Source organism: Phyllobates terribilis, unplaced genomic scaffold (genome assembly GCF_046119375.1).
Source record: "Phyllobates terribilis strain yellow unplaced genomic scaffold, ASM4611937v1 Scaffold_5__5_contigs__length_657084704, whole genome shotgun sequence".
Lineage (NCBI taxonomy): Eukaryota > Metazoa > Chordata > Amphibia > Anura > Dendrobatidae > Phyllobates > Phyllobates terribilis.
This window is the reverse complement of record NW_027362765.1, coordinates 41,813,509-41,840,363: the sequence shown is the minus strand read 5'-3', so window position 1 is coordinate 41,840,363 and position 26,855 is coordinate 41,813,509. Positions and strand designations below refer to the sequence as shown.

General features: G+C 51.1%; 1 protein-coding gene and 1 long non-coding RNA gene across 2 annotated transcripts in view; one reads left to right on the top strand and one right to left on the bottom strand.

The window, feature by feature from the left end:
- Positions 1-26,855, top strand: part of LOC141270646 (uncharacterized) — a 264,404-nt gene that overhangs the window by 54,251 nt on the left and 183,298 nt on the right. The window lies entirely within an intron of this gene.
- LOC141270874 (uncharacterized) lies at positions 22,042-22,462 on the bottom strand. Its single transcript, XR_012321746.1, has 3 exons — positions 22,340-22,462; positions 22,173-22,250; positions 22,042-22,090 (listed from the first exon to the last, which is right to left on the bottom strand). It is a non-coding gene; the product is annotated as an uncharacterized lncRNA (long non-coding RNA).

Here is a 26,855-nt window from a genome sequence, read left to right as displayed (position 1 = left end):
TGTGAAAAAAAGAATAAAATAAAAAATAAATGTTATATTTACCTTCTGATGGCCCCCGCTGCGCTCGTCCTCCCATGCCAGCAGCTCGCAATGGACTGAAGGACCTGCGCTGACGTCATAGTCATGTGACGGCAGGTCCTTCAGTGTACCGCGATCTGCCGGCAGCCTGGACGGAGCGAAGCAAGACTCCAGGGGCCATCGGAAGGTAAGTATAGATTTATTTTTTTATTTTTAACCATTCTTTGGGGTCACACTATATAAATCCATGCCGTTTGCATGGATTTATATAGTGTGACCAAGTTGACAAGCACTTTCCAAGTGATGCTAAAATCGCTTGGAAAGCGCTTGTCAACCCGCATGCGGAAATGCATGTGAAGAACGCTTCACATCCACTTGTCCCTGGCAGGAAAAACGCATGTACAATCCGCATGTACAATCCACATGCATTTTTTCTGCAAGGGAGATGCAGAAACACTCAGGAAAAATCCAGAGCATTTCTGCATCATGGGCACATAGCCTTATAAAGTATTCTAATTTAGTGAGATAATGACTTTCGTGTTTTCATTGGCAGAAAGCCATAATCATCAACATTAACAGAAATAAACACTATTGAAATAGATCCCTCTGTTTGTAATGACTCTATATAATATATGACTTTCACTTTTTGTATTGAAGAACTGAAACAAATTAACTTTTTGATGATATTCTAATTTAGTGAGATGCACCTGTATTTTAAATAGCGTGCTTGAGCAGTACTTTTGTATTGTGTCCCAAAAACATTAAGTCTCTGTTACGAATTGTGGTTCTGTGCTCCACCAGGGAATGGATCAGGTCCGGTGCTATGCTACTCCAGTCGCAAGTGCCGCCGTTGTCCTGACCCTGGAGGCGAAGCTACTACGCATCATTACTAGAAAAAATCCCAATCATTAAATATATAGAAAAATATCAAGAAAATTCCAAAGATTAATTACATAATTTTATTTAATCTTTATTAGCACACAAAGCAGAAAAAAACATAAAAACAAGCCCCTAAAAAAATTCATTAAAAACATGGGCAGTGTGGTACATTGTTGAGAATTATACAGACACAAGTATATAGGCCAGCTATAGGGTATATAACCAGCTATATACTGAATAATCGCTCAAATTAGCAAAGCTAGTTCACTTATAGAGCTACAATGGGGAAACAAAGTATTTAGTCAGCCACCAATTGTGCAAGTTCTCCCACTTAAAAAAGATGAGAGAGGCCTGTAATTGACATCATAGGTAGACCTCAACTATGAGAGACAAAATGAGAAAACAAATCCTGAAAATCACATTGTCTGTCTGATTTGAAAAGAATTTTTTTTCTAATTTTGGTGGAAAATAAGTATTTGGTCACCTACAAACAAGCAAGATTTCTGACTCTCACAGACATGTAACTTCTTCTTTAAGAGGCTCCTCTGTCCTCCACTCATTACCTGTAGTACTGGCACCTGTTTGAACTTGTTATAAGTAGAAAAGACACCTGTCTGCAGCCTCAAACAGTCACACTCCAAACTCCACTATGGTGAAGACCAAAGAGCTGTCGAAGGACACCAGAAACAAAATTGTAGCCCTGCACAAGGCTGGGATGACTGAATCTGCAATAGGCAAGCAGCTTGGTGTGAAGAAATCAACTGTGGGAGCAATAATTAGAAAATGGAAGACATACACGACCACTAATAATCTCCCTTGATCTGGGGCCCCACACAAGATCTCACCCCGTGGGGTCAAAATGATCTCAAGAATGGTGAGCAAAAATCCCAGAACCACACGGGGGGACCTAGAGAATGACCTGTAGAGAGCTGGGACCAACATTACACAGGCTACCATCAGTATCATACTACGCCACCAGGGACTCAGATCCTGCAGTGCCAGACGTGTCCCCCTGCTTAAGCCATTAATTTTTTTTTTAAAGAGAAAAACAGAGTCATCATGGCTAGAAAATGATACATATTTTATTAGAAATTAATTTAAAAAGAAAAACCCAATATATCAGGATAACGTGCAAGGTGAACAATGATAAAGACGACCCAACCGTCCACAGCCCACCATATGAGGTGCTACATGCTCATTAAGGTTGTGCAAAATTGCAAAAAGTGGCACCTAAACAGCCATAAAGATAGGACAATTCACCCGTAGCCCCAGTCACTAGATGTGGAATAATCAATTACTTGCTGTTAAAGCCAAAATCACAGAAAAATATATAGTACATCTGTGACTCCAAGAGCTTATTAAGGGTGATAGTCATACCAAGGCTGGCAGGCTGACGGCAGGCTGGCCTAGCGAAAAGTCACAGTGGCGTGCCCGGTAGCACAGTGACAGGACGGACCAGACCCACAATATAAAGTGCTACGTGCTTATTTAAGTTATGCAAAGTTGCAAAACATAGTGGCACTTAAAAAAAAAAAACAATTGAGGTAGGATAATACCCTCATACCCCTAATCACTAGGTGGTAGATAATCATATAATCACTGCTGGAATCATCTCAAAGAAAGATACACCTGTTGTAAAGGGAAGTGTCCTAGGTTTATACATATTGGCCCCCATCTCCTTATGTGTTTCAGACTGTTTGCTGCTGCTGTTGGGGGCAGGATCAACAAAATGTCCAGCCATGTACTAAAACAGGTTTTGCGAGTGAGGTTGGATATGAACAAAGACCTTAGCCAGTGGGCGGGGAATATTACATCATTTCCTGTGCTGGACTTAAAACCCCAGTGCACTCATGTGCTAGTCTCTTTGACTCTTTGACTACTGGAGAGATGGACATAACAACACATGGCTGAGTATCTCTCTTCCCTTGTTACTGTTTACTTACTAGCCCTACATACCCTGTACTAACCCTCCTAGATATTGATATCCTTGTATCTGTATATATATGTAGCGTCGGCGTCCCTGCCTCCTGCTAGGCAGGGACGCCGTTCCCCTCACCTCTCCGCTCCGTGCCCGGCGTCCACCTCCCGCTCTGCTGGCAGCACGCGCTCCTTCCCGGCCACTGTGCTTAGGGCGCGCGCGCGCTCCCCCTCTCTTAAAGTGGCCGCGCGCGCCGTCCTAAGGAGTCCCCGGCCAATGGCCGGAGGATCTCTCCATATATAAGGCACCTCCTCCAAAATGGAGGTGCCCGAGCAATGTTGTTGCATAGTCTATCACTTTGCTTCAGCCCTCAGGTCCCAGTTCCAGATACCTGCCAGTTTCCTGCTTGATACCTGCCTGATACGTGTCTTTCTGCTGACATTCCTGCGGTCCGACAGTCTGCCTACCAGCCCTACCAGTCTGTCTATGGACCTGTCTGCCCGCTCACCTGGGAGCGCTCACCTGCTACCTGCCTGCTAGCCTACCTGGAGGCTCCGCCGTCACCTGCTGTGACTACCTGCCTGTCCAGAGACTTTTGCTCGCTCACCTGGTAGCGCTCACCTGTTACCTGCCTGCTAGCCTACCTGGAGGCTCTGGTGTCAGGTGCTGTGACCACCTGCCTGTCCAGAGACTCTTGCCCGCTCACCTGGTAGCGCACATCTGCTACCTGCCTGCTAGCCTACCTGGAGGCTCCGCCGTCACGTGCTGTGACCACCTGCCTGTCCAGAGACTCTTGCCCGCTCACCTGGGAGCGCACATCTGCTACCTGCCTGCTAGCCTACCTGGAGGCTCCGCCGTCACGTGCTGTGACCACCTGCCTGTCCAGAGACTCTTGCCCGCTCACCTGGGAGCGCACATATGCTACCTGCCTGCTAGCCTACCTGGAGGCTCTGCCGTCACTGCCGTGACCACCTGCTTGTCCAGAGACTCTTGCCCTCTCACCTGGGAGCGCATATCTGCTACCTGCCTGCTAGCCTACCTGGAGGCTCTGCCGTCACTTGCCGTGACCACCCGTCTGTCTAGAGACTGTCCCTGTCACTTGCGGTATCCTCCTGCCCTTCTACCCAGAGACTGTCCCTGTCATTTGCCGTATCCTCCTGCCCTTCTACCCAGAGACTGTCCCTGTCACTTGCCGTGACTACCTGCCCACCTTCCCTGGGAGCCACCCGCTTCCTTACAAAGACTGCCCTTTTGTATTGGAGCTCAGAGGTTCCACCTCCCAGACCCGTTACAGTTTGCTCGGGCCATGGAACCCGGTGGCACCCAAGCTCCCTCGCTCTCGGACCTATGTCATGAACTGTCCCATCAGAGGTCCCAACAGGAGTCCATCCTGAGTCACCTGCGGAATGTCAATTCTCGCCTGGACACTCTGACTGCTCCACCAGCAACCACCGCTAGTGTCATGACTCGCAACCCGGCAGCGCCGCTGCCCACCAATACCATGGCATCCTGCCTCGGACCCCGGCTTTCTGCACCTCCTCGCTTCGGAGGCGACCCCGCTCAAGCTCAGGGCTTCATAAACCAGAGCACCCTGCACTTTGAACTCCTGTCCTACCAGTTTATCTCCGACCGGGCCAAACTAGCCTTCATCATGTCCCATCTCACGGGGGAGGCACTGGCTTGGCTAAATCCTCTATGGGAGAGAGGAGACCCCCTGGTGTCCAACCTGCCAGCCTTTCTCACGGCTTTCCGGAAAGTCTTCGACGAACCAGGACGGAAGACGTCTTCCTCATCATCTCTGCTACGCCTCCGTCAAGGAAATCTCACCGTGGGCCAATATGCCATAAGGTTCCGTACCCTTGCTTCGGAGCTGGCCTGGGATAACGACGCCCTGGTGTCTGTCTTTTGGGAGGGTCTGTCCGGCCGTATTAAAGATGAACTCGCCGGTCGGGACATTCCTACCACTCTCGACAACTTAATAGCTCTTGCCACCCGGATTGACATCCGGTTCCAGGAGCGCGCCAAAGAGGTCACCCGTGAGAGGAGGTTTCCACGTCTAGCCCCTACCTTTCAGAAACCCGTCTCTTCTCCCGCTACTCCCTAGGCGCACTCACCCGAACCTATGCAGGTCGACCAGACCAAGATGGTCAAAACCCGTCAAGAGTTACGCCGAGCTGAGGGGAGCTGCTTCTACTGTGGCAGTAAGGAGCACCGGATCCGTTCCTGCCCGGAGAGGTCGGGAAAGGCCTGTGTCTAGGATCGCTCAGAGAGGTCGTCCTAGACAAGAATAAACCCTCTCCATCTCTGTTGTCGGTCTCTATCATCTGCGGGGAGAACCGTTATTTTGAACTAGCCCAACTTGATTCTGGAGCTGCCGGAAATCTCATTTCTCAGTCCCTGGTAGAAAAATACCGCATTCCCACCAAACCTCTGGCTGTGCCCTTATCTGTCGCTGCCGTGGATGGGGGTCTCTTACCACGTCCCATCCAACTCATCACCGAATCCATTACTCTGCAGGTGGGAATGCTGCACTCTGAGAGCATCTTCTTTCATGTTCTGCCTGGACTCTCTCATGCCCTCTTGCTAGGCCTACCTTGGCTTCAGAGACATGCACCCGTGCTTGATTGGCAGACCGGAGAAGTCCTTCGCTGGGGGCAGGACTGCCATAAGACTTGTTTAGTTCCCGTCCATCCTGTCCGTCCTTCTCCTACCCCAGCCAATCTACCTGGACTTCCGGTTCCCTATTGGTCTTATGCGGACGTCTTTAATAAAAAGGAGGCAGAGACATTACCCCCTCATAGACCATACGACTGCCCAATCGACCTGATACCCGGCGCTACTCCTCCCCGTGGGCGTATTTACCCTTTGTCCGCTGCTGAGACCCGGTCCATGTCTGAATATATTGAGGAGAATCTGGCCCGGGGATTTATCCGGAAATCAACCTCCCCGGCGGGAGCAGGCTTCTTCTTCGTTAAAAAGAAGGACGGCTCACTCCGTCCCTGTATAGACTATAGAGGCCTTAACCAGATCACGGTGAAGAATAAATATCCCCTTCCGCTCATTCCGGAATTATTTGACCGTCTGAGGGGGGCTAGAATCTTCACCAAGCTGGACCTCCGTGGGGCCTATAACCTGGTCCGTATCCGTCAGGGGGATGAATGGAAGATGGCATTCAACACCCGGGACGGTCACTATGAGTACCTTGTAATGCCCTTTGGTCTCTGTAACACTCCCGCCGTCTTTCAAAAGTTGGTCAATGACATCTTCCGGGACCTTCTCTACTCTTGCGTAGTGGTGTACCTGGACGACATCTTGGTCTTCTCTCCGGATCTTCTCACTCACCGGAGGGATGTTCGTCAGGTCCTGCTCAGGCTCAGGCAGAACCACCTCTACGCTAAATATGAGAAGTGCCTCTTTGAGCAGACCTCGCTTCCATTTTTGGGCTACATTATCTCTCAGACCGGCCTACGAATGGATCCTGAGAAACTGTCTGCCATCCAGAAGTGGCCTCGACCAGAGGGGTTGAAGGCTATTCGGCGGTTCCTGTGCTTCGCCAACTACTACCGCCTCTTCATACCGCACTTCTCTTCCCGGACTGCCCCAATCTCTGCGCTCGCCCGTAAGGGCACTAATCCCAGAGAATGGCCGCCCGAAGCAGAGGAAGCCTTTCTTTCCTTAAAACAGGCTTTCTCTTCCGCCCCGGTGCTGCATCGCCCGGACGGCAACAAACAATTCTTCCTGGAAGTTGACGCCTCCTCCTCTGGAGCCGGAGCGGTACTTACCCAAAAGGCGTCTTCCGGAAGAATGGTAACTTGCGGCTTCTTCTCCAAACTCTTCTCCTCTTCTGAGCGCAACTATTCTATAGGAGACCGAGAGTTATTGGCCATTAAGCTGGCACTGGAGGAGTGGCGTTACCTGCTCGAGGGGGCTCTTCACCCGGTAATAATTTACACGGACCACAAGAACTTGGCTTACCTCCAGAGTGCCCAGAGACTTAACCCGCGCCAAGCCCGATGGTCCTTGTTTTTTGCTCGCTTTGATTTCGTTCTTCATTTTCGCCCGGCTGACAAAAACATCAAAGCTGACGCCTTGTCCCGATCCTTCCTGGTGTCTGATCTCGAGGAGGAACCTAAACACTTCATCGATCCCGCCAGAGTAATGCAGGTGGCCCCCGTGAATCTAAATCGTCTCCCTCCCTGTAAGACGTTCGTAACTATACCTGATCGGGAGAAGATCCTACACTGGGGTCACTCGTCTAAGCTAGCTGGCCACGCCGGTCAGAAAAAGACCCTCCAGCTTATTATCGGCACTACTGGTGGCCTACCCTGCACAAGGACGTAATAGACTTTGTTTCTGCCTGTGTGTCCTGCGCCCGCAACAAGGTTCCGAGACACCTGCCAGCCGGTCGCCTCCTTCCTCTTCCAGTACCTGCTGCGCCCTGGCAGCATATAGCAATGGACTTTATAACAGATCTCCCTGTCTCTGCCGGTTGTACGGTCATTTGGGTGGTCGCTGACCGCTTTTCCAAGATGGCTCACTTCATTCCCCTGCCGGGCCTCCCGTCTGCACCCGAGCTGGCTAAAGACTTTATCCGCCACATCTTCCGTCTCCATGGCCTGCCCCTCCACATCGTGTCGGATCGTGGGGTTCAGTTCACCTCACGCTTCTGGAGAGCCACATGTAAACTGCTAAACGTCACCCTGGACTTTTCCTCCGATTACCACCCACAGTCCAATGGTCAAGTGGAGCGGATCAATCAGATCCTGACCAGTTACCTCCGGCACTTCGTTAATGCCCACCATTCAGACTGGGTGGATCTCCTTCCATGGGCCGAATTCTCTTACAATAACCACGAGAGCGAATCTTCCTCCAAATCCCCGTTTTTTGTAGTCTTCGGTCAGCATCCTCGGATCCCATTTCCCGTCTCCACCTCGGTGGACAATCCGGCTGCGGAATCCCTCGTTAGCGAATTTTCCTCCATTTGGGAGAGTACCCGATCCACACTCCTTCAGTCGTCCGAACGGATGAAAAAACGCGCTGACAAAAAACGCCTGGATCCTCCACAATTCCGTCCTGGAGATAAAGTCTGGCTCTCGTCCAAGTATGTCCGGCTCAAGGTTCCTTCTTACAAGTTAGGGCCTCGGTTCATCGGCCCACTGGAGGTTATCAAACAGATCAACCCGGTGGCCTATAAGTTGAAACTCCCGGCCAACTTGCGGATCCCTAACTCCTTCCATGTATCTCTCCTCAAACCCGTGGTACTTAACTCTTTTTCCAAGTCTACAGGTACGCCTCCTGCTCCGGTTTCTGCTGAAGACGAGTTTGAGGTAGAGAACATTCTGGCCACCAAAATGGTAAGAGGAAAGACCTTTTTTCTAGTGGATTGGAAGGGGTTTGGTCCTGAGGAGAGAACGTGGGAGCCCCGGGAGAACATCCATGCCCCTCTCATCCTTGATAAATTTCTGTTTGGCCTAAAAAAGGGGGGGCCTAAAGGGGGGGGTACTGTAGCGTCGGCGTCCCTGCCTCCTGCTAGGCAGGGACGCCGTTCCCCTCACCTCTCCGCTCCGTGCCCGGCGTCCTCCTCCCGCTCTGCTGGCAGCGCGCACTCCTTCCCGGCCACTGTGCTTAGGGCGCGCGCGCTCCCCCTCTCTTAAAGGGGCCGCGCGCGCTGTCCTAAGAAATCCCCGGCCAATGGCCGGAGGATCTCTCCATATATAAGGCACCTCCTCCAAAATGGAGGTGCCCGAGCAATGTTGTTGCATAGTCTATCACTCTGCTTCAGCCCTCAGGTCCCAGTTCCAGATACCTGCCAGTTACCTGCCAGTTTCCTGCTTGATACCTGCCTGATACCTGTCTTTCTGCTGATATTCCTGCGGTCCGACAGTCTGCCTACCAGCCCTGCCAGTCTGTCTATGGACCTGTCTGCCTGCTCACCTGGGAGCGCTCACCTGCTACCTGCCTGCTAGCCTACCTGGAGGCTCCGCCGTCACGTGCTGTGACTACCTGCCTGTCCAGAGACTCTTGCTCGCTCACCTGGGAGCGCTCACCTGTTACCTGCCTGCTAGCCTACCTGGAGGCTCCGCCATCACGTGCTGTGACCACCTGCCTGTCCAGAGACTCTTGCCCGCTCACCTGGGAGCGCACATCTGCTACCTGCCTGCTAGCCTACCTGGAGGCTCCGCCGTCACGTGCGGTGACCACCTGCCTGTCCAGAGACTCTTGCCCGCTCACCTGGGTGCGCACATCTGCTCCCTGCCTGCTAGCCTACCTGGAGGCTCCGCCGTCACGTGCTGTGACCACCTGCCTGTCCAGAGACTCTTGCCCGCTCACCTGGGAGCGCACATATGCTACCTGCCTGCTAGCCTACCTGGAGGCTCTGCCCTCACTGCCATGACCACCTGCTTGTCCAGAGACTCTTGCCCGCTCACCTGGGAGCGCATATCTGCTACCTGCCTGCTAGCCTACCTGGAGGCTCTGCAGTCACTTGCCGTGACCACCCGTCTGTCTAGAGACTGTCCCTGTCACTTGCCGTATCCTCCTGCCCTTCTACCCAGAGACTGTCCCTGTCATTTGCCGTATCCTCCTGCCCTTCTACCCAGAGACTGTCCCTGTCACTTGCCGTGACTACCTGCCCACCTTCCCTGGGAGCCACCCGCTTCCTTACAAAGACTGCCCCTTTGTATTGTAGCTCAGAGGTTCCACCTCCCAGACCCGTTACAATATATATAGGGAAAGTTAGTATAGTTGGGTGGGCCACATGAGTGATTAGGAAACATGGGTGGAAAATAGGTAATTTAGAATTGTATATTGTTATTATTATTATGTACTGTGTTAGTGGGATAATAGTAGTATATTAACTGTAGACTTTTGTGTAATAAATACCTTTTATTACCACATGGTTTTGTCTCAGTTGGTGTATAGTATAAGGCACAGATAACGTTAATGGATATTAATTATTAATAGTCAAGTTTGATGTTAATAGTTAATATCGGACCTGAATAGAGGTGTAGGAGAGTTCCCCCATTAATTACTGATATTTCTGGAGGGAAATCTCATCCTTTTAAAATGGTGAGCCAGGCCCAACTGTTGTGATTTTGTTTTTCGTGTTTTGCTCTGTAATTATCTGTGGTCATTGTTTGTGAACTGATCAGGCCAGGGGGACATGGACAGATTACATTGATACAGAGTGAACTGTTGTGTAATTCTGTGTGTTCAGAGCGCTGAAAGTTCAGACGAATGACACAGCTTTTCAGCATGAACTATACACGGGACAAAATCTATAATTGAGAACCCAATCTTTTGTTTTCTTCTGATTTTTAACGTTTTTCTGTTTGCTTTACAATCTTTGAGCATTTGGGGTGATCTATACCAAGGCATTCTTCCAAAGAGGCATAGTCGTTCTCAAGAGAAAGTCCAGCTGGTCAGGAAAAGGCGTTCCGGAGGTAAAAGGGCCTTTTTCAAGCAGCACAGAAGGGACAAGGAGGATGACCGTGATGGCTCCAGGAAGAGTGAATATGGATTTATCCACCCTGAAATGCTTGGCAAAACACAGTAAATTTAACCCAGTGCACCCCAGTACACCCAAATCTGCAGAATTGCTGTGGTCTGCTCTATTGGAGCAAGCATGTACTCATGATAGCATGTGTATAGACAGACGGTCTGTTTTGAATAAAACAAGCAAACGGCTCCACATGCTAGTGTAGCACCCCGAGGACTCGGCTGCTACAGGGGTATTGCACCTCGAACCAGAGGTGTGGTATTCCACTCCCAGGTAAGGATGGAGCGTGGAACAGAGCTCAGATAGCTGCATGCACTACACTCATCCCATTTCCGGGGGACAGAACAACGGTACTCCCACTAGGTAGATGTGCAGGTACGACAGCGTCTGTCCCTGGCTGGAGTGGGAGGGGGGGAGGAACATCCCTGTAGTGTAGGAGCAGATAGGGGAGGGACTCTGGGCATAGGAAGGAGCCCATTGGGTGCTAGTCACCTGGGCTCGGGTGTCAGAGGGAGTATAAGAGGTGGGCACCATCTTGAGACAGGGTCTGTTCTGAGGGAGAGTTCAGCCAGAGAGGGCTGACAGGGAGCTGTGGCTCCGGCTGGGCCCAGCTCCAGGGCCAGGCCTGAAGCACTGAGAAGGAGGCAGAAAGGCCCAGAGACGCAAGGAGAGAGGGAACCCTGAGATCCCACAGGAGAACGAAAAGGGTGAAGGGTTGGCAGAGAAGGGTACCGGATCCCAAACTGGTGGAGGCTAATCATCCTCAGCCAGGAACCGGAGGTCGTGGTCAAGCTTTGGCACGACCCTCACCACATCCACCAGGAAGGCACACCACGCATAGGGCCAGGGAAGCCAGGAAAGGTTTCACCACCAAGAGGCCCGAGGGAGCCGGACATAGGTGGGTCCCTAGTGAGAACGGCCAGTAGGAAGGAAGAGAGGGGAGCTCTGGACCACGCTCTGGAACTACCTGGGAGTTGGCCGAGTCCCTGACCTGGTGGACGCAGCATGACTCGGGTGGTCCTTATTGTGCACAAGCGACTGGATAAAGAACAGTGAGTAAAGCTTTTGAAACTGCACTTCAAGCCTCCGTGTTTCGTGGTCACACCTGCACCTTCAGTACTGGGACACCCGCACCATCACTCCCCTCATCCAATTCACATCTGCTGCCCTGGGGCCATACCCCTCCCGTTGGGGGTTGTACCATCTACGCTGCACAACCACATCACCGGCCTCAGCGGTCTGCCCTGCAGCGGCGGCTCCATAGCCGCATTCAACGGGTGGCGTAGTCGAACATTCTAACATCTACTGCTATTATACCGCCGCTTAGTCTGACTCCCTGGGCACGGACCGGGTCGCCGCCACGAGACTACTACCCCCAACAGGCCCGGCTCCGGGTAGTCCCCGCGTGCGCAACGCTACACCAAGTAGGCCCAGGGGTGCGTCAACTTTGGCGTAGTCGGCAGGATTACGTGCCCGCAACCGACGGGTACTGCGTGCCTGACGAAAAGTTTATATGTACCGTAAGAAGAAGTCTCCCGCCAATTCCAGAGGGTCCCCGGCATCGGACGCCATCTCGGGTCGTTTCCCGCCGTTTGCCCGCCATCTGCAGCCTTTTCCCGCCATCCGCAGAGTTTCCCGCCATTAGGAGACGATTCCCGCCATCTGAAACGATTTCCCGCCCTGGCAGAGCGGACGCCATTATGGGCGTGCCAGAGGGTGGCAAGAGACGACCTCCCATCGTGGGCCTGGTCCCAGAAGAGCGCCAAAAACAAAGACCGCCCCCACCAGCAGGGACTGCTATGATAGAAATGTCCATCAGCGTGGGGGGACTGCCCCTGGGACTCACAATCACCAAGTTGCCCCGGGACCACCCTCAGTATGGGCGGATCCAGAACAAAAGAGAGAGGATGGGTGCAGCCTGGAGGAGTCTGGAGAGATCGCACCCGGAGATGGAGGGAGAGTCAGGCAGCACCGACCCCGTGGTCAGGAGCCTGTTGCAGACTGCCACCCCAGAAGGCCTGGTGGAGATCCTGGCACAGCTTCCCAGAGAAAGGGAGCATGCACGGACCGCGCTGGAGGTCTTGGCCCAGAGAATGGCCCGGGTGCAGCAAGAAACACTGGCCGAGTGGAGCAGGGAGATGGCCCAACAGGCTGGAACCCGCCAGCAGAGGACGCCACACGCAACGAGGAGCATGCCTGCCCCTGAAGATGGTGCAGGAAGGACGAAGGCCGGAGACGACGCCGTGGAGGGAGCCAAAGAGATGGAAGCAGGTAAAGGGGACGTCACCACCCCGTGCCCCGTGGCCGAAAGCCTGTCCCAGCTCCCCGTCGCAGAGCCTGAAGTTCTACTTACCGTGCCCGTTGCTGCACCGCCACTGCTCCCAGCTAGGCCTCAAGCGGCAGGAGCCGCAGCCACGCCCCCTTCCGCGCTACGCTCCTTGACTCCGAGTACGGCGAAGCAGGAGATACCACCGGCCTGGTCGCAGGACCGAGAACCCCCGGGCGGTGCTGTCTCTAAAGTGCCCTTCACCTTCAGAGTGCCACCGGCCTGGTCGCAGGGCCTGGTGAATACGGGCGCCGATGCCCCCACCGCGCCCTCGACCTCCACAGTGCTGCCCCTGGGTGAAGATCTGTTTGCGCAGCATACCTGCCCAGATGGGCAGCCCTTTGAGTGGCCCCCGGAGTACATTAACCCCCGACTCCGGAGGGAACGGCCCCTGTGTGAGCCCCTGATCCCGGCTCCAGCGCCCGCCAAAATCGTCCCGCTCCCGTTGGAGGAGGCTCAGTTCGCATGGGACCCCACCGTTGAAAATCTCATGGGGTTCACCCAGGAGACCCGGGCGGCCGCAGCCCAGCGTGTGGAGTGCTGCCGACAACAACTGGAGGTCTTCAACAGAGAACGGCGAGAGAGGCGGGTCCGCGAGGAGCGGCTGCAGGTTCAAAGCGCGGAGCAGAAACACCGGACCCGACGAAACCCCCGTGCGGCCCACGGTCCCCGCGCCACCGGGACTGTAATAAAGTTTCAACTGGAGCACGGTTGGGGCTTTATCCGGGATCACAGAACCCCCGGCGACGTCTTTGTCACCCGCAGGGATGTCGAGAGCCATCTGCCAGAGGGACACCGAGGACGTGACCTTTACCCGGGTGACGAGGTCACCTTCACCCGGCATCAGTGTGCCAGAGGACCGTATGCCCTTCACGTGCACCGGTTGACGGAGGAAGAGCTGCGGTATGAGGAAGATCAAGAGGACCCGGATGGGTTTGAAGACTACCCTCAGGAAGGAGCAGGAGGGCATCGTCACCAATAAGAGGTGAACAGAGCTGTATATAGTTACCCGTCGGGGTACCAGAACTGTTACAAGAACTGTTATGTGAATTGCTGCTAAGTGAAGTGTGGTCCCCGTTGGGACTAGTGAACTGTTACCTGTGTGTCCCTATCCCTAACCAGGCTGAGGACTGTGAGCAGCCATTCCTAATCCCCACTGGCCGAGGACTGAGAGCGGCCATACCCTGTAAATAGTTGCGCTTCCTAAAGCGCCCCCTTTTGGTTTTATAAGGAACTGTTTTTCAACTAGTGACTGTTGCACTTTACCTGGTCACCACCCCGTGTCCCGTGGCCAGAAGATCAAGAATGTGTTTTATATGAGAATGTTTTATATGCAAGAGTTTTATATTGAAAGTTAATATGTTTTTTTTTGTGAGTGTACACTTTAAAAATTTTGTATGTTTTATTATGTTATGCTCTTTTCCAGCCCGAGGACGTGCTGTGGTTTACCAGGGGGGAATGTAGCACCCCGAGGACTCGGCTGCTACAGGGGTATTGCACCTCGAACCAGAGGTGTGGTATTCCACTCCCGGGTAAGGATGGAGCGTGGAACAGAGCTCAGATAGCTGCATGCACTACACTCATCCCATTTCCGGGGGACAGAACAACGGTACTCCCACTAGGTAGATGTGCAGGTACGACAGCGTCTGTCCCTGGCTGGAGTGGGAGGGGGGAGGAACATCCCTGTAGTGTAGGAGCAGATAGGGGAGGGACTCTGGGCATAGGAAGGAGCCCATTGGGTGCTAGTCACCTGGGCTCGGGTGTCAGAGGGAGTGTAAGAGGTGGGCACCATCTTGAGACAGGGTCTGTTCTGAGGGAGAGTTCAGCCAGAGAGGGCTGACAGGGAGCTGTGGCTCCGGCTGGGCCCAGCTCCAGGGCCAGGCCTGAAGCACTGAGAAGGAGGCAGAAAGGCCCAGAGACGCAAGGAGAGAGGGAACCCTGAGATCCCACAGGAGAACGAAAAGGGTGAAGGGTTGGCAGAGAAGGGTACCGGATCCCAAACTGGTGGAGGCTAATCATCCTCAGCCAGGAACCGGAGGTCGTGGTCAAGCTTTGGCACGACCCTCACCACATCCACCAGGAAGGCACACCACGCATAGGGCCAGGGAAGCCAGGAAAGGTTTCACCACCAAGAGGCCTGAGGGAGCCGGACATAGGTGGGTCCCTAGTGTGAACGGCCAGTAGGAAGGAAGAGAGGGGAGCTCTGGACCACGCTCTGGAACTACCTGGGAGTTGGCCGAGTCCCTGACCTGGTGGACGCAGCATGACTCGGGTGGTCCTTATTGTGCACAAGCGACCGGATAAAGAACAGTGAGTAAAGCTTTTGAAACTGCACTTCAAGCCTCCGTGTTTCGTGGTCACACCTGCACCTTCAGTACTGGGACACCCGCACCATCACTCCCCTCATCCAATTCACATCTGCTGCCCTGGGGCCATACCCCTCCCGTTGGGGGTTGTACCATCTACGCTGCACAACCACATCACCGGCCTCAGCGGTCTGCCCTGCAGCGGCGGCTCCATAGCCGCATTCAACGGGTGGCGTAGTCGAACATTCTAACATCTACTGCTATTATACCGCCGCTTAGTCTGACTCCCTGGGCACGGACCGGGTCGCCGCCACGAGACTACTACCCACAACAGGCCCGGCTCCGGGTAGTCCCCGCGTGCGCAACGCTACACCAAGTAGGCCCAGGGGTGCGTCACTAGCAAAACTGATTTGTGTATATGAGGACTCACTGTGTAAGGAAGATCCCCCAAAGTTTCACTGCCAGTGTTGTGTAACTAATTTGCAGAGAGTTTGTGCCTTACAGACACAACTGGCAGAGAATAGTAAATGTGATATGGATAGAGATAAGCAGATCTGCATGCTTGAATCGCAACTGCTTCAGATGAAAAATCATTGTGTTGATATTGGTGCACAGCTGACTCGGTCTGAGGCTGAGATCAAAGCTTTTAAGGACAAGGCAGCAGCTAGTGATGCCATAATCAATCAGTTGAGTGTTGATCTTGATACTAGATCCCAACTGATTACAAATTTGCAAAATATCATCAATGATTTTTCAAACATGGTGCCGGCCTTCACTTTGTCTCTGAGACCAAGGCCAGATTCTCTACCAATTGTGCCCTGTGCAGGGCAAAAAGGGGGAGTGATGGATCAAATATTTCATCAAATTTTGATCCAATCAATAAATGTAACGACAAGTGTAAACTAATGAGAAAATGCAAGCGTAAAATTGTTAAAAGTGCATCCCTAGTGATGGAACAGTTTAAAATATCCAGACAAAAGGAAGTATGTTCTGTTAGCGGCCCTACATCAAGCATGGCATCCATTAGATGTTATGCCTGTGATGGCTCAGGTCATATTGCCAGGTACTGCAAATTGTCAGGTACAATGAGAGAGAGGAAACATTGCTCTGTTAAATGTTTTAAATGTGGTCACTGTAACATACCTGGCGGCATCCTTGCATAGTGGTCCATCTCCCACTGTGCAAGAGCGCGCACTTGATTTCCAGTCCAGACTGCCACTCTGGCTTCTTTCCATTCTGTCTGCTTTGCTCTGCTTTGGCTGCTTAGGGTGACGCCCGCCGAACTTCTTGTTTCTTGTAGCTGCTGCAGACACACCCCTAATGCGTCCTCAGCCTATTGCTGTCTGTCACCTGGTATTTAAACTAGCTCCTCCTTGGAATCCATGCCTGAGCATCTTGTTCTGTTAGTTGGCTTCTAGTCACTGATGTGCCAGGTCCTGTCTATGTTTCCTGCCTTGCGGTATCAGTTCCCGTGTCTGAACTGAGTCCTGTCTGTGCTCTCTAGCCAGCTGTCTTTCTGCCTTTCCTGGAGGCTGTATTTCCAGGCTTGTCTGAACTCGCTCCTAGCCTGTTCGTCCCACCCTCTGGGGGCCGCATACCCAGACTCGCTCCTGTATTTGTTGCAGTAACTGTTCTTGTCTGAACTGTCTCCTAGCTTCTTACCTGTTTTGTCTTTATGTCCGTTTGCTCCCTTTTTCTGCAGTGTCTGAACCAGCACTTGGCTTTACCTTGGCTCGTTCCTGCATTTTGTTGCAGTAACTGTTCTTGCTTGAACTGTCTCCTAGCTTCTTACCTGTTTTGTCTTTATGTCCGTTTGCTCCCTTTTTCTGCAGTGTCTGAACCAGCACTTGGCTTTACCTTGGCTCGTGCCTGCATTTTGTTGCAGTAACTGTTCTTGTCTGAACTGTCTCCTAGCTTCTTACCTGTTTTGTCTTTATGTCCGTTTGCTCCCTTTTTCTGTAGAGTCTGAACCTGCACCTAACTTCTACTCGTTGTCATTTTATTTCCGTTTGAGTTGGAGTCCTTTCGCTACTTCTTTGCAAGTACCTTGTGTGTATCTGGTTCTGCCTTTCTTTTCCAGTCTGTTCCGTGTGAACAGAGCCCTGCCCCCTTTGCTTTGTCTTTGTTTACCGCTTCGGCGATTTATCTCTGTCCTGTCTTACTTACCGCTCTGGCGGTTCCTGCCCGCTCAGCCTTGTCCACCGCACAGCCTTGTCCACCGCACTTGCGGTTTCGCTCTGCTCAGCCTTGTCTACCGCGTCTGCGGTTTTGCTCTGCTCAGCCTTGTCCACCGCGTCTGCGGTTTTGCTCTGCTCAGCCTTGTCTACCGCGTCTGCGGTTTTACTCTGCTCAGCCCTGTCCACCACGTCTGCGGTTTTGCTCTGCTCAGCCTTGTCTACCGCGTCTGCGGTTTTGCTCTGCTCAGCCCTGTCCACCGCGTCTGTGGTTTCGCTCTGCTCAGCCTTGTCTACCTCACCTGTGGTTTCGCTTTGCTCTGCTTGATTACTGCATCTGCGGCTCTGAACCCATCTCCCAGTCTGTACTGGACCCTACCCGGCCTGCGCTCTAGCCTGCCTGTTCCTGTATTCCCTGGTGTGGGTCAATAGCCGTGTCCGGGGTCTGACCTGGAGTAGCACCTGGTCCCTCTGCCCGGTTCCTCCCTGGTGCACTGGCGTCGTATGCCGTCGTGCGACCTTGGTCGGATTGGGCAGATACTTAGTTACGCCCCTGCAGGAACTCTCCGGTCATGGCACAGTGGAAGCACTAATCGCGCACACGCCAGTCAGTCCGGGCGTGTGCATTACAGCATGCTCAGGCCATGGTTCCCGTTGAGCCCCACGGCCTTCGCTCTCTGAGACGTTTTCCAGCAAATACGTGCATCTAGAAGAAATTTTATATATATATTTTTTTTTTTGCTACAAGATGAGTTCCAGGCAAATTACGCACCCGTCCAGATGGAGCTTTCTGCACCCGTTTCTGCGGATCCGCCACGGTACTATGGGGATCCAAGACAGAGTCGTGCATTTGTGGAGCAATGCATGCTACACTTCAAGTTCTACCCTCTTTATTTTCCCACCGATCGGGTTAAGGTGGGATTCATGATGTCTTACCTAGCGGGTGATGCCTTGAAATGGATCACCCCCTATGGGACGCACAGTATCCTATCGTCCTGGACCTGCAGGCCTTCCTGGTGGCCTTTCTAATGGTCTTTGATTACCCTAACCCGGAAGCCCCTGCTGAAGCTTCACTTCCCAATATCCCGGAGAAGCCCCGATGGGTAATGTGTGTGGGTAGTGCACTAGTCCTCCTGCCCGAAGAGACTACTGCCCACCCAGAATCCACACAGGATGACTACGCTCTCCGGAATACTTCTCCCAACCTCAAGAGGCAGTCCAGACGTGCTAGGCGTAGAGGCAAGCCGTCACGCCAGGGTCTGTTCTCCCAAAAACCTCCTGACCCCAACCTTGAAGTCCCTGCTGAAGCTTCACTTCCCAGTATCCCGGAGCAGCCCCGATGGGTAATGTGCGTGGGTAGCGCACCAGTTCTCCTGCCCGAAGAGACTGCTGCCCACCCAGAATCCACACAGGAGGACTTCCTGCACCCGGTATCTGATACTTCACCCACTTTACCCGGTGAGTCTGTCCAAAGGTACTCCGAAGCAGTGATTACCTCCGAGTCCGTGTACCTCTACAACCTGGCGGAGGACCCCCTGTTGCCTCCTGAATCCTCCGGGATACCATTTGATGACAAATGGAGAGAGACTTCCCTACACCCGGTACCTGATTCCTCGCCCGCTTCGTCCAGTGAGTCCGACCTAGTGTACTCAGAAGCAGAGGTTACCCCCAAGTCTCTACACCCCTCCGACCAGGCGGAGGACCTCCAGTTGTCTCCTAAACCCTTCGGGGTGCTACCTGGTAGCGAATGGACACAGACTTTCTTATACTCTGTACCTGATTCCTCGCCCGCTTCGTCCAGTGAGTCCGACCTAGTGTACTCTGAAGCAGAGGTTACCCCTGAGTCTCTACACCCCTCCGACCAGGCGGAGGACCTCCAGTTGTCTCCTGAACCCTTTGAGGTGCTACCTGGTAGCGAATGGACAGAGACTTTCCTATACTCTGTATCTGATACCTCGCCCGCTTTGTCCAGTGAGTCTGACCTAGTGTACTCCGAAGCAGAGGTTACCCCCGAGTCTCTACACCCCTCCGACCAGGCGGAGGACCTCCAGTTGTCTCCTGAACCCTTCGGGGTGCTACCTGGTAGCGAATGGACAGAGACTTTCCTATACTCTGTACCTGATACCTCGCCCGCTTCGTCCAGTGAGTCCGACCTAGTGTACTCCGAAGCAGAGGTTACCCCCGAGTCTCTGCACTCCTTCAACCCTGCGGAGGACCTCCAGTTGTTTCCTTAATCCTCCGGGGTACCATCAGATAACAAAGGGACAGTGACTTTTCTACACTTTGTACCTGATACCTCGCCCATTTCATCCTGTGAGCTTGACAAGATGTACCCCGAAGCAGAGGTTACCCCCGAGTCTCTGCACCCCTCCAACCCGGCGGAGGACTTCCAGTTGTCTCCTGAACCCTCTGGGGTGCTACCTGATAATAAGTGGAGAGAGACTTCCTTGTGTGCTGTTCCTGGTACTCCACCCGTTTCATCTGGTGCTGAGGATGGCTGGATAGGAGGTAGCATCCTAGCTACCCAGATGAGACCAGTTTTGTATCTTCCTGTGGACCGTAGAAGTAATCTCCTTGAAGAGAATGATTGGCCCTCAAATTCCCTGTGGAAGATTCTGGCAGGCCTGAAGAAGAGGGGGTGTAAGGAGGGGGGGTACTGTAACATACCTGGCGGCATCCTTGCATAGTGGTCCATCTCCCACTGTGCAAGAGCGCGCACTTGATTTCCAGTCCAGACTGCCACTCTGGCTTCTTTCCATTCTGTCTGCTTTGCTCTGCTTTGGCTGCTTAGGGCGACGCCCGCCGAACTTCCTGTTTCTTGTAGCTGCTGCAGACACACCCCTAATGCGTCCTCAGCCTATTGCTGTCTGTCACCTGGTATTTAAACCGGCTCCTCCTTGGAATCCATGCCTGAGCATCTTGTTCTGTCAGTTGGCTTCTAGTCACTGATGTGCCAGGTCCTGTCTATGTTTCCTGCCTTGCGGTATCAGTTCCTGTGTCTGAACTGAGTCCTGTCTGTGCTCTCTAGCCAGCTGTCTTTCTGCCTTTCCTGGAGGCTGTATTTCCAGGCTTGTCTGAACTCGCTCCTAACCTGTTCGTCCCACCCTCTGGGGGCCGCATACCCAGACTCGCTCCTGTATTTGTTGCAGTAACTGTTCTTGTCTGAACTGTCTCCTAGCTTCTTACCTGTTTTGTCTTTATGTCCGTTTGTTCCCTTTTTCTGCAGTGTCTGAACCAGCACTTGGCTTTACCTTGGCTCGTTCCTGCATTTTGTTGCAGTAACTGTTCTTGTCTGAACTGTCTCCTAGCTTCTTACCTTTTTTGTCTTTATGTCCGTTTGCTCCCTTTTTCTGTAGAGTCTGAACCTGCACCTAACTTCTACTCGTTGTCATTTTATTTCCGTTTGAGTTGGAGTCCTTTCGCTACTTCTTTGCAAGTACCTTGTGAGTATCTGGTTCTGCCTTTCTTTTCCAGTCTGTTCCGTGTGAACAGAGCCCTGTCCCCTTTGCTTTGTCTTTGTTTACCGCTTCGGCGATTTATCTCTGTCCTGTCTTACTTACCGCTCTGGCGGTTCCTGCCCGCTCAGCCTTGTCCACCGCACTTGCGGTTTCGCTCTGCTCAGCCTTGTCTACCGCGTCTGCAGTTTTGCTCTGCTCAGCCCTGTCCACCGCGTATGCGGTTTTGCTCTGCTCAGCCTTGTCTACCGCGTCTGCGGTTTTACTCTGCTCAGCCCTGTCCACCACGTCTGCGGTTTTGCTCTGCTCAGCCTTGTCTACCGCATCTGCGGTTTTGCTCTGCTCAGCCTTGTCTACCGCGTCTGCGGTTTTGCTCTGCTCAGCCTTGTCTACCGCATCTGCGGTTTCGCTCTGCTCAGCCTTGTCTACCGCGTCTGTGGTTTCTCTCTGCTCAGCCTTGTCTACCGCATCTTCGGTTTCGCTCTGCTCGGCCTTGTCTACCGCACATGTGGTTTCGCTTTGCTCTGCTTGATTACCGCATCTGCGGCTCTGAACCCGTCTCCCAGTCTGTTCTGGACCCTACCCAGCCTGCGCTCTAGCCTGCCTGTTCCTGTATTCCCTGGTGTGGGTCAACAGCCGTGTCTGGGGTATGACCTGGAGTAGCACCTGGTCCCTCTGCCCGGTTCCTCCCTGGTGCACTGGCGTCGTATGCCGTCGTGCGACCTTGGTCGGATCGGGCAGATACTTAGTTATGCCCCTCCAGGCACTCTCCGGTTCATGGCACAGTGGAATCACTAATCACACACACGCCAGTCAGTCCGGGCGTGTGCATTACAGTCACTTTGGGCACATTGCAAGGAATTGTCATTGCACAATTAATTGTGAGAAGTCCAGCATGGAGAACAGATATTTACAGAGACAAAATAGTATTTTCTCTCAGTCTCATGTGCCCCACCATGTACTGATGTGTCAAAATGGCCGACTGCAAGCAAGGGATGAAAGGGTAAATTTTGCTCCCTAGTAAGGCCTTGATTTAAACCCAATCAGCAGAGTTTCTAACAGACCTGTACTGTTCTTTATGTATACAGTTGTTTTGTCTTATTAGTTGGTATATGGGTATAGGAGGCGCAGTGGGCTCGTCACTACTAGTGGCAGCAAATTAGTGGACAGGGAACCAGAGTTGTCCAAATGGGTTTTGATGTAGCTGAAAAGAAGTAAATTTGCGCTAGTGGTAGTGAACAGAAGGACAGAACGAGAGATATATACAGTGCAAGAGATAATTTTATTTATCGAACATAAGCTTAAATAAGCATAATTAAAATGATTCAGACTCAGTGGGGTCACTGGGTCGGATAAGAGAATGGGTAAAAATATATATATATTAAGATTTTATAAGATTTTTCTAAAAACAATAAAAGGGATGGTGTCCACTGGTATAAGATCAACATAGGCCTTTTCCCTTAATCTGTGGATATTCGATTGCAGTAGATGTATGAGGAGGCAAAGGCTTGTAGACCTGGTGAATAAAATAGGAATGTATAAATATGGTATACTAATGAGCAGTAGGGAACAAGTAGGTATCCTTTAGTTGTGGTTACCTGATACTGGTGCCTCGTATGGGATACGAGGATCACTGGTGGTACGTGTTGGTGCCTAGGAGGGAGGACGAAGGGTGCCTAGAGTGGGGTAGAAAAGAGTATGGATTAGCGGGAGTGGAACTCGATAGAGATGTCTCTGTTGGACTCTGGATTGAGTCGTGAGTTACCTGTACTTGGTATGGTACTCAATAGGCTGTGGTAGTGGTTAGCTGTTTCTCCACAGTCGTTCTGCTACTGGGATGACAGTCAGCAGGCTGTATGGATAATACGGAATTCACTGGAAGGGTACTAAGGGGGAATAAGGGGAGAGACTAATATGGAATAGGGTGCGAGGCTCAGGGGCACAGGTACGAGATAAAGAGGTCAGTTACCTTCTAGAAGGTGGCGTGGGGTGTCCTGAGTATATTTTGATGACTAGGAGATGGCGGTCCTAGTCCTGTTGGGATAGTGGTAGAGGATATGTACCACACGACTGTGGGTGGATGATCTGAGTTAGATCTGTTAGGGGGAGGAATAAGAAATAAATCATAAATGGGCTAAACTTGTATAATCGTGGTACAAGCCTTGGAGACAAAAAGTTTTGGTTTTACCTGTAGATAGATACAAGGGGCCTCCAGAGGCGTCTTAAGATGAACTGGAGGTAGTAATCCTGGTCCCTTGTAGAGTGGAGGTAGCACGAGAAGGTCAGAGGTGGGATACAGCAGGAGGCTGGTGTCTATATGCTGAATAGAAATCTATACGGAAGGGGGAGGGGGAGAGAGGGTATATCTGTTAGGGTATCACTGGGTAGTATCCAGTATTATACTCAGAGATGGGGGTTACCTGTTTCATAGAGATTAGGGTGTCAATTAGTAGGTGCTGGTTCCAGTCTCCTTGTTGTGGATACAGCAGGGTGCTGTAGTGGGAGGCTATAGTAGTATCAGAGGTAGCCAGAGAGAGGGTGCAGCATGAGGCTATAGTTGTCCTATGTTGGGTGCACCAGGAAGCTCTGGCTGAGTAGAGAGTGCAGGTGCCAGATACGATAATATGAAGGATGGCTGGTGCAGGGTCCAACTGGGGGAGAGAGGATATATCTGTTAGGGTATCACTGGGTGGTGGTTGTAGCCTCCAGTATTATACCCAGAGATGGGGGGTTACCTATTTAGTAGGGATTGGGGTGTCAAATAGTAGATGCTGGTTCCAGTCTCCTTGTTGTAGATACAGCAGGGTGCTGTAGTGGGAGGCTATAGTAGTATCAGAGGTAGCCAGAGAGAGGATACAGCATGAGGCTATAGTTGTCCTATGTTGGGTGCACCAGGAAGCTCTGGCTGAGTAGAGAGTTCAGGTGCCAAATACGATAATATGAAGGGTGGCTGGTGCAGGGCCCAGTTGGGGTGGTAGATGGCAAGTACTGCAGGGAGCAGGGAAAATCCGTTAGAAGGTCAGCTGGGTACAGTGGGACTTAGTAGGGTAGAGGCTCGTGGTTACTTACGGTCAGTAGAAAAGCTTCACCGTCTGGGGGTGGTGATCGAGGTCCGGAGCGAGGGCGGAGTCCCGGCCGGTGACTGCCGCGTACTCGCTGCTTCCGGGTAGGAGGGGGAGAAGGAGTGTATGTGGAGAGCGCGTGCGAGGGTGCGCGTCTCCAAGGAAAGCGCGCGAGAGAGGGGTAGCGTGACGTGCAGTCACGTGGTGTGCAGCGTGCACAAAGTACGGAGGCCTGTGGGCGCCTCCTTCACTGGGTTAAAGGTCAGTCCGACGCGTTTCAACAGCTGCGGCTGTCTTCCTCAGGGATGGATTAACCCAGTCAAATGGTGTCATTTATATATGCAGGGCTGATGACGTCATAGGTCGATTAGTTAGTCATTAAAGGCAAAGAGCTCTATTTCGCTGTTCAGACCTCTTGGTCTTAGGGTGTTAAGTTTGAAAATCCACTCACTTTCTTTCCTGGACATGCTCTTAATAAAGTCTCCTTGTCTCCAGTTTTTGTAGACGATTTGTATACCTACTATTTTAATTCCTTTTAGTGATCCATTGTGTTTTTTTGTAAAGTGTTTTGAGAGGGGGTGGCCCATATATTTATTTTTGATGTTCCTTATATGTTCGCTGATCCTGACGTTCATAGGTCTTTTTGTTCTGCCTATATATAATTTGCCACATGGGCAATATAGCCCGTATATAACCCCTGTGGTGTTGCATGTTATAAAATCTGTGATGGGGTATGTTTCTTTTTGGTGGCTGACGGTGTGTTGTTTTGGTGTATTGAGGGTTTGGCATGTCTTACATTTTTTGCATGGGAAGAAACCTTTTAGTTTTTGCTGAAATGGAGTTTGAGGTTTTTGAGAACTGGTATGTATCTTTACTGTGGGGGCTATAATAGATCCTAGATTACGTGCCTTTTTGAAGATGAATTTGGGTCGGTTTGGGATTATGTCTCCGATTATTTTGTCATCTTTAAGTGTGTGCCAGTGTTTTTCTACTATTTTCCTAAAGATGTGAGTATTGGCAGAGTAGGGTGTGATAATAGGGACAATAGTATTGGGCCTGGAGTCGTTTTTTGGTTTGATATTATTGGTTTCAGTTAAGAGATGGTGGCGCGGTATTGTTGTTATTTTGTCTATGGTGTTGGTGAGAAATTGGGCATTGTATCCCTTCTCTAAGAATTTATTAGTAAGGAGTTCCGCTTCCATATTGAAATCCTGCGGTTTGGAGCAATTCCTATGCAGTCGTAGATATTGACTCCGGGGGACGTTAAGTAGCCAGGTGGGGAGGTGGCAACTGTCTATTGGGATGTACCCGTTAGCATCGGTGGGTTTGTGATATGTACGTGTATGGATGCAATTATCCTCAATATAAATATTGAGGTCTAAAAAGTTAACTGTGGTGGTACTGGTAGTTGATGAGAATTCTAAGAAGAATTCATTTTTATTTAAATCTTCCATAAATGAGTTTAGTGAGGATTGGTCACCTGACCAAATGAATAGAATATCGTCTATAAATCTTCGCCATAGGACCAGGTTCTTATGCAAGAGGCCTCCAGGGTGTATCGCTAATGTTTCCCAGCGGCCTACATACAGATTTGCATAACTGGGTGCGAACCTGGTTCCCATGGCGGTTCCCCATTGCTGGGAGTAGTAGTTCCCCTCGTACATGAAATAGTTATGGGTTAATATAAATAGCATACAGTCTGTGATAAATTGGCTTTGTTCTGGGGGCATTTTTTGATTGAGAAAATGGGAGGCAGCTTCACAGCCTTTAGTGTGTTGTATATTGGTGTAAAGGGATGTGATGTCCATAGTTCCCATGATGTAATGATTTTCCCATGGGGTGTTATTCAGTATCTGGATGGTATGTTTGCTATCCTTTAGGTGGGAGGGAAGGTTAGGGACTAGGTCCTGTAGATGATGGTCAACTAATCTGGATAAATTGGCTGTCAGGCATTGTATGCCGGAGACGATTGGTCTCCCTGGTGGATTTTCATGGTCCTTGTGTATTTTGGGCAAATGGTAGAAGGCGGCTATCCTGGGGTGTTTAATGTTCACGTAATCGTACTCGTTTTTATTAAGGAAGCCCTTAATAGACAGAAAAGAAAGAATAGAAAATATACAAATATTCTTCAATAACACCAAAAAGCAACCCACTACCACTAATCCAGAAACCATCCAAACAATGAAAGACTCACTGAGAACCCTAGAACAACTACTCTTGAAAGAAATGAGGGACCTATGGGAGGTCGCCACCCTTGAACACTATTTAGCCTACAACATTGTACCATCTGGCCTAGTAGTAACTAAGGCATTATCGGGAGATATAGGAGATCCCACCACCCTGGAAGAATGGAACTCTATGTTCCATGACTTTTCCAAACAAACTGTCCGATTCATTATTAAGAAACGGACTAAGCAACTTCTGGAAAATAAAAGTAAAATTAACACTCTATTTAATGAAATTAAACCACACCAAAACCACCCTGATATCCTGAATCTCACCTACAGCATTAAGAACAGAATTAACCAAAAAGAAAATGAGATAATAGAAAGGAAACGGGCCAAATTTGGTAGAGATGCCGTACCTCTCCCGGACCAACGACCCGGGAGAGACCAACTTAATTTCTTTGAAACCTTGGACGAGGTAGTCGGTAGTCCAGATAACTCTGGTATTTCTATCAGCAACATCTCACTCCATCCTACATCCAATATCCCCTCTCCCCCAATTCAAAATGGACCCGATCCCATTTCACCCAACCCATTACCGATCCATCCCGTTACCCCCACTGACACCCAAAATAGATTTCTACCGCTAGTCAATATCTCTGAAGAAATAAATAATTCACCCATAACACCATCTACAACAAACAGACACCCATCCCAACCAACCAATATACCCCCCCAATACCAGTCACTCCTACCAGAGCTACCACCTCACGCCCTTCCATACGAAAACATACTAACAGTACTAATAATTTTTTTCAATTGGCCAAAAGAAAAAACGCAAAAGAGGCACTAGAGGAGGGAAACTCGCCCAAAAGAAAAAGAACAACACAAAAAAAGTAAATAGTCAAAAATCCATTTTTAATCTTAGCAGACACCCCCTAACCACCAATGAGACCATTCTATTAAATAAAGGACTCAAATACGCCCCCTCCACCCAACTAGACAAGTTTCAAACCTACATCGGCATCAAAAAATTCATGCGCCAATTGGCTCT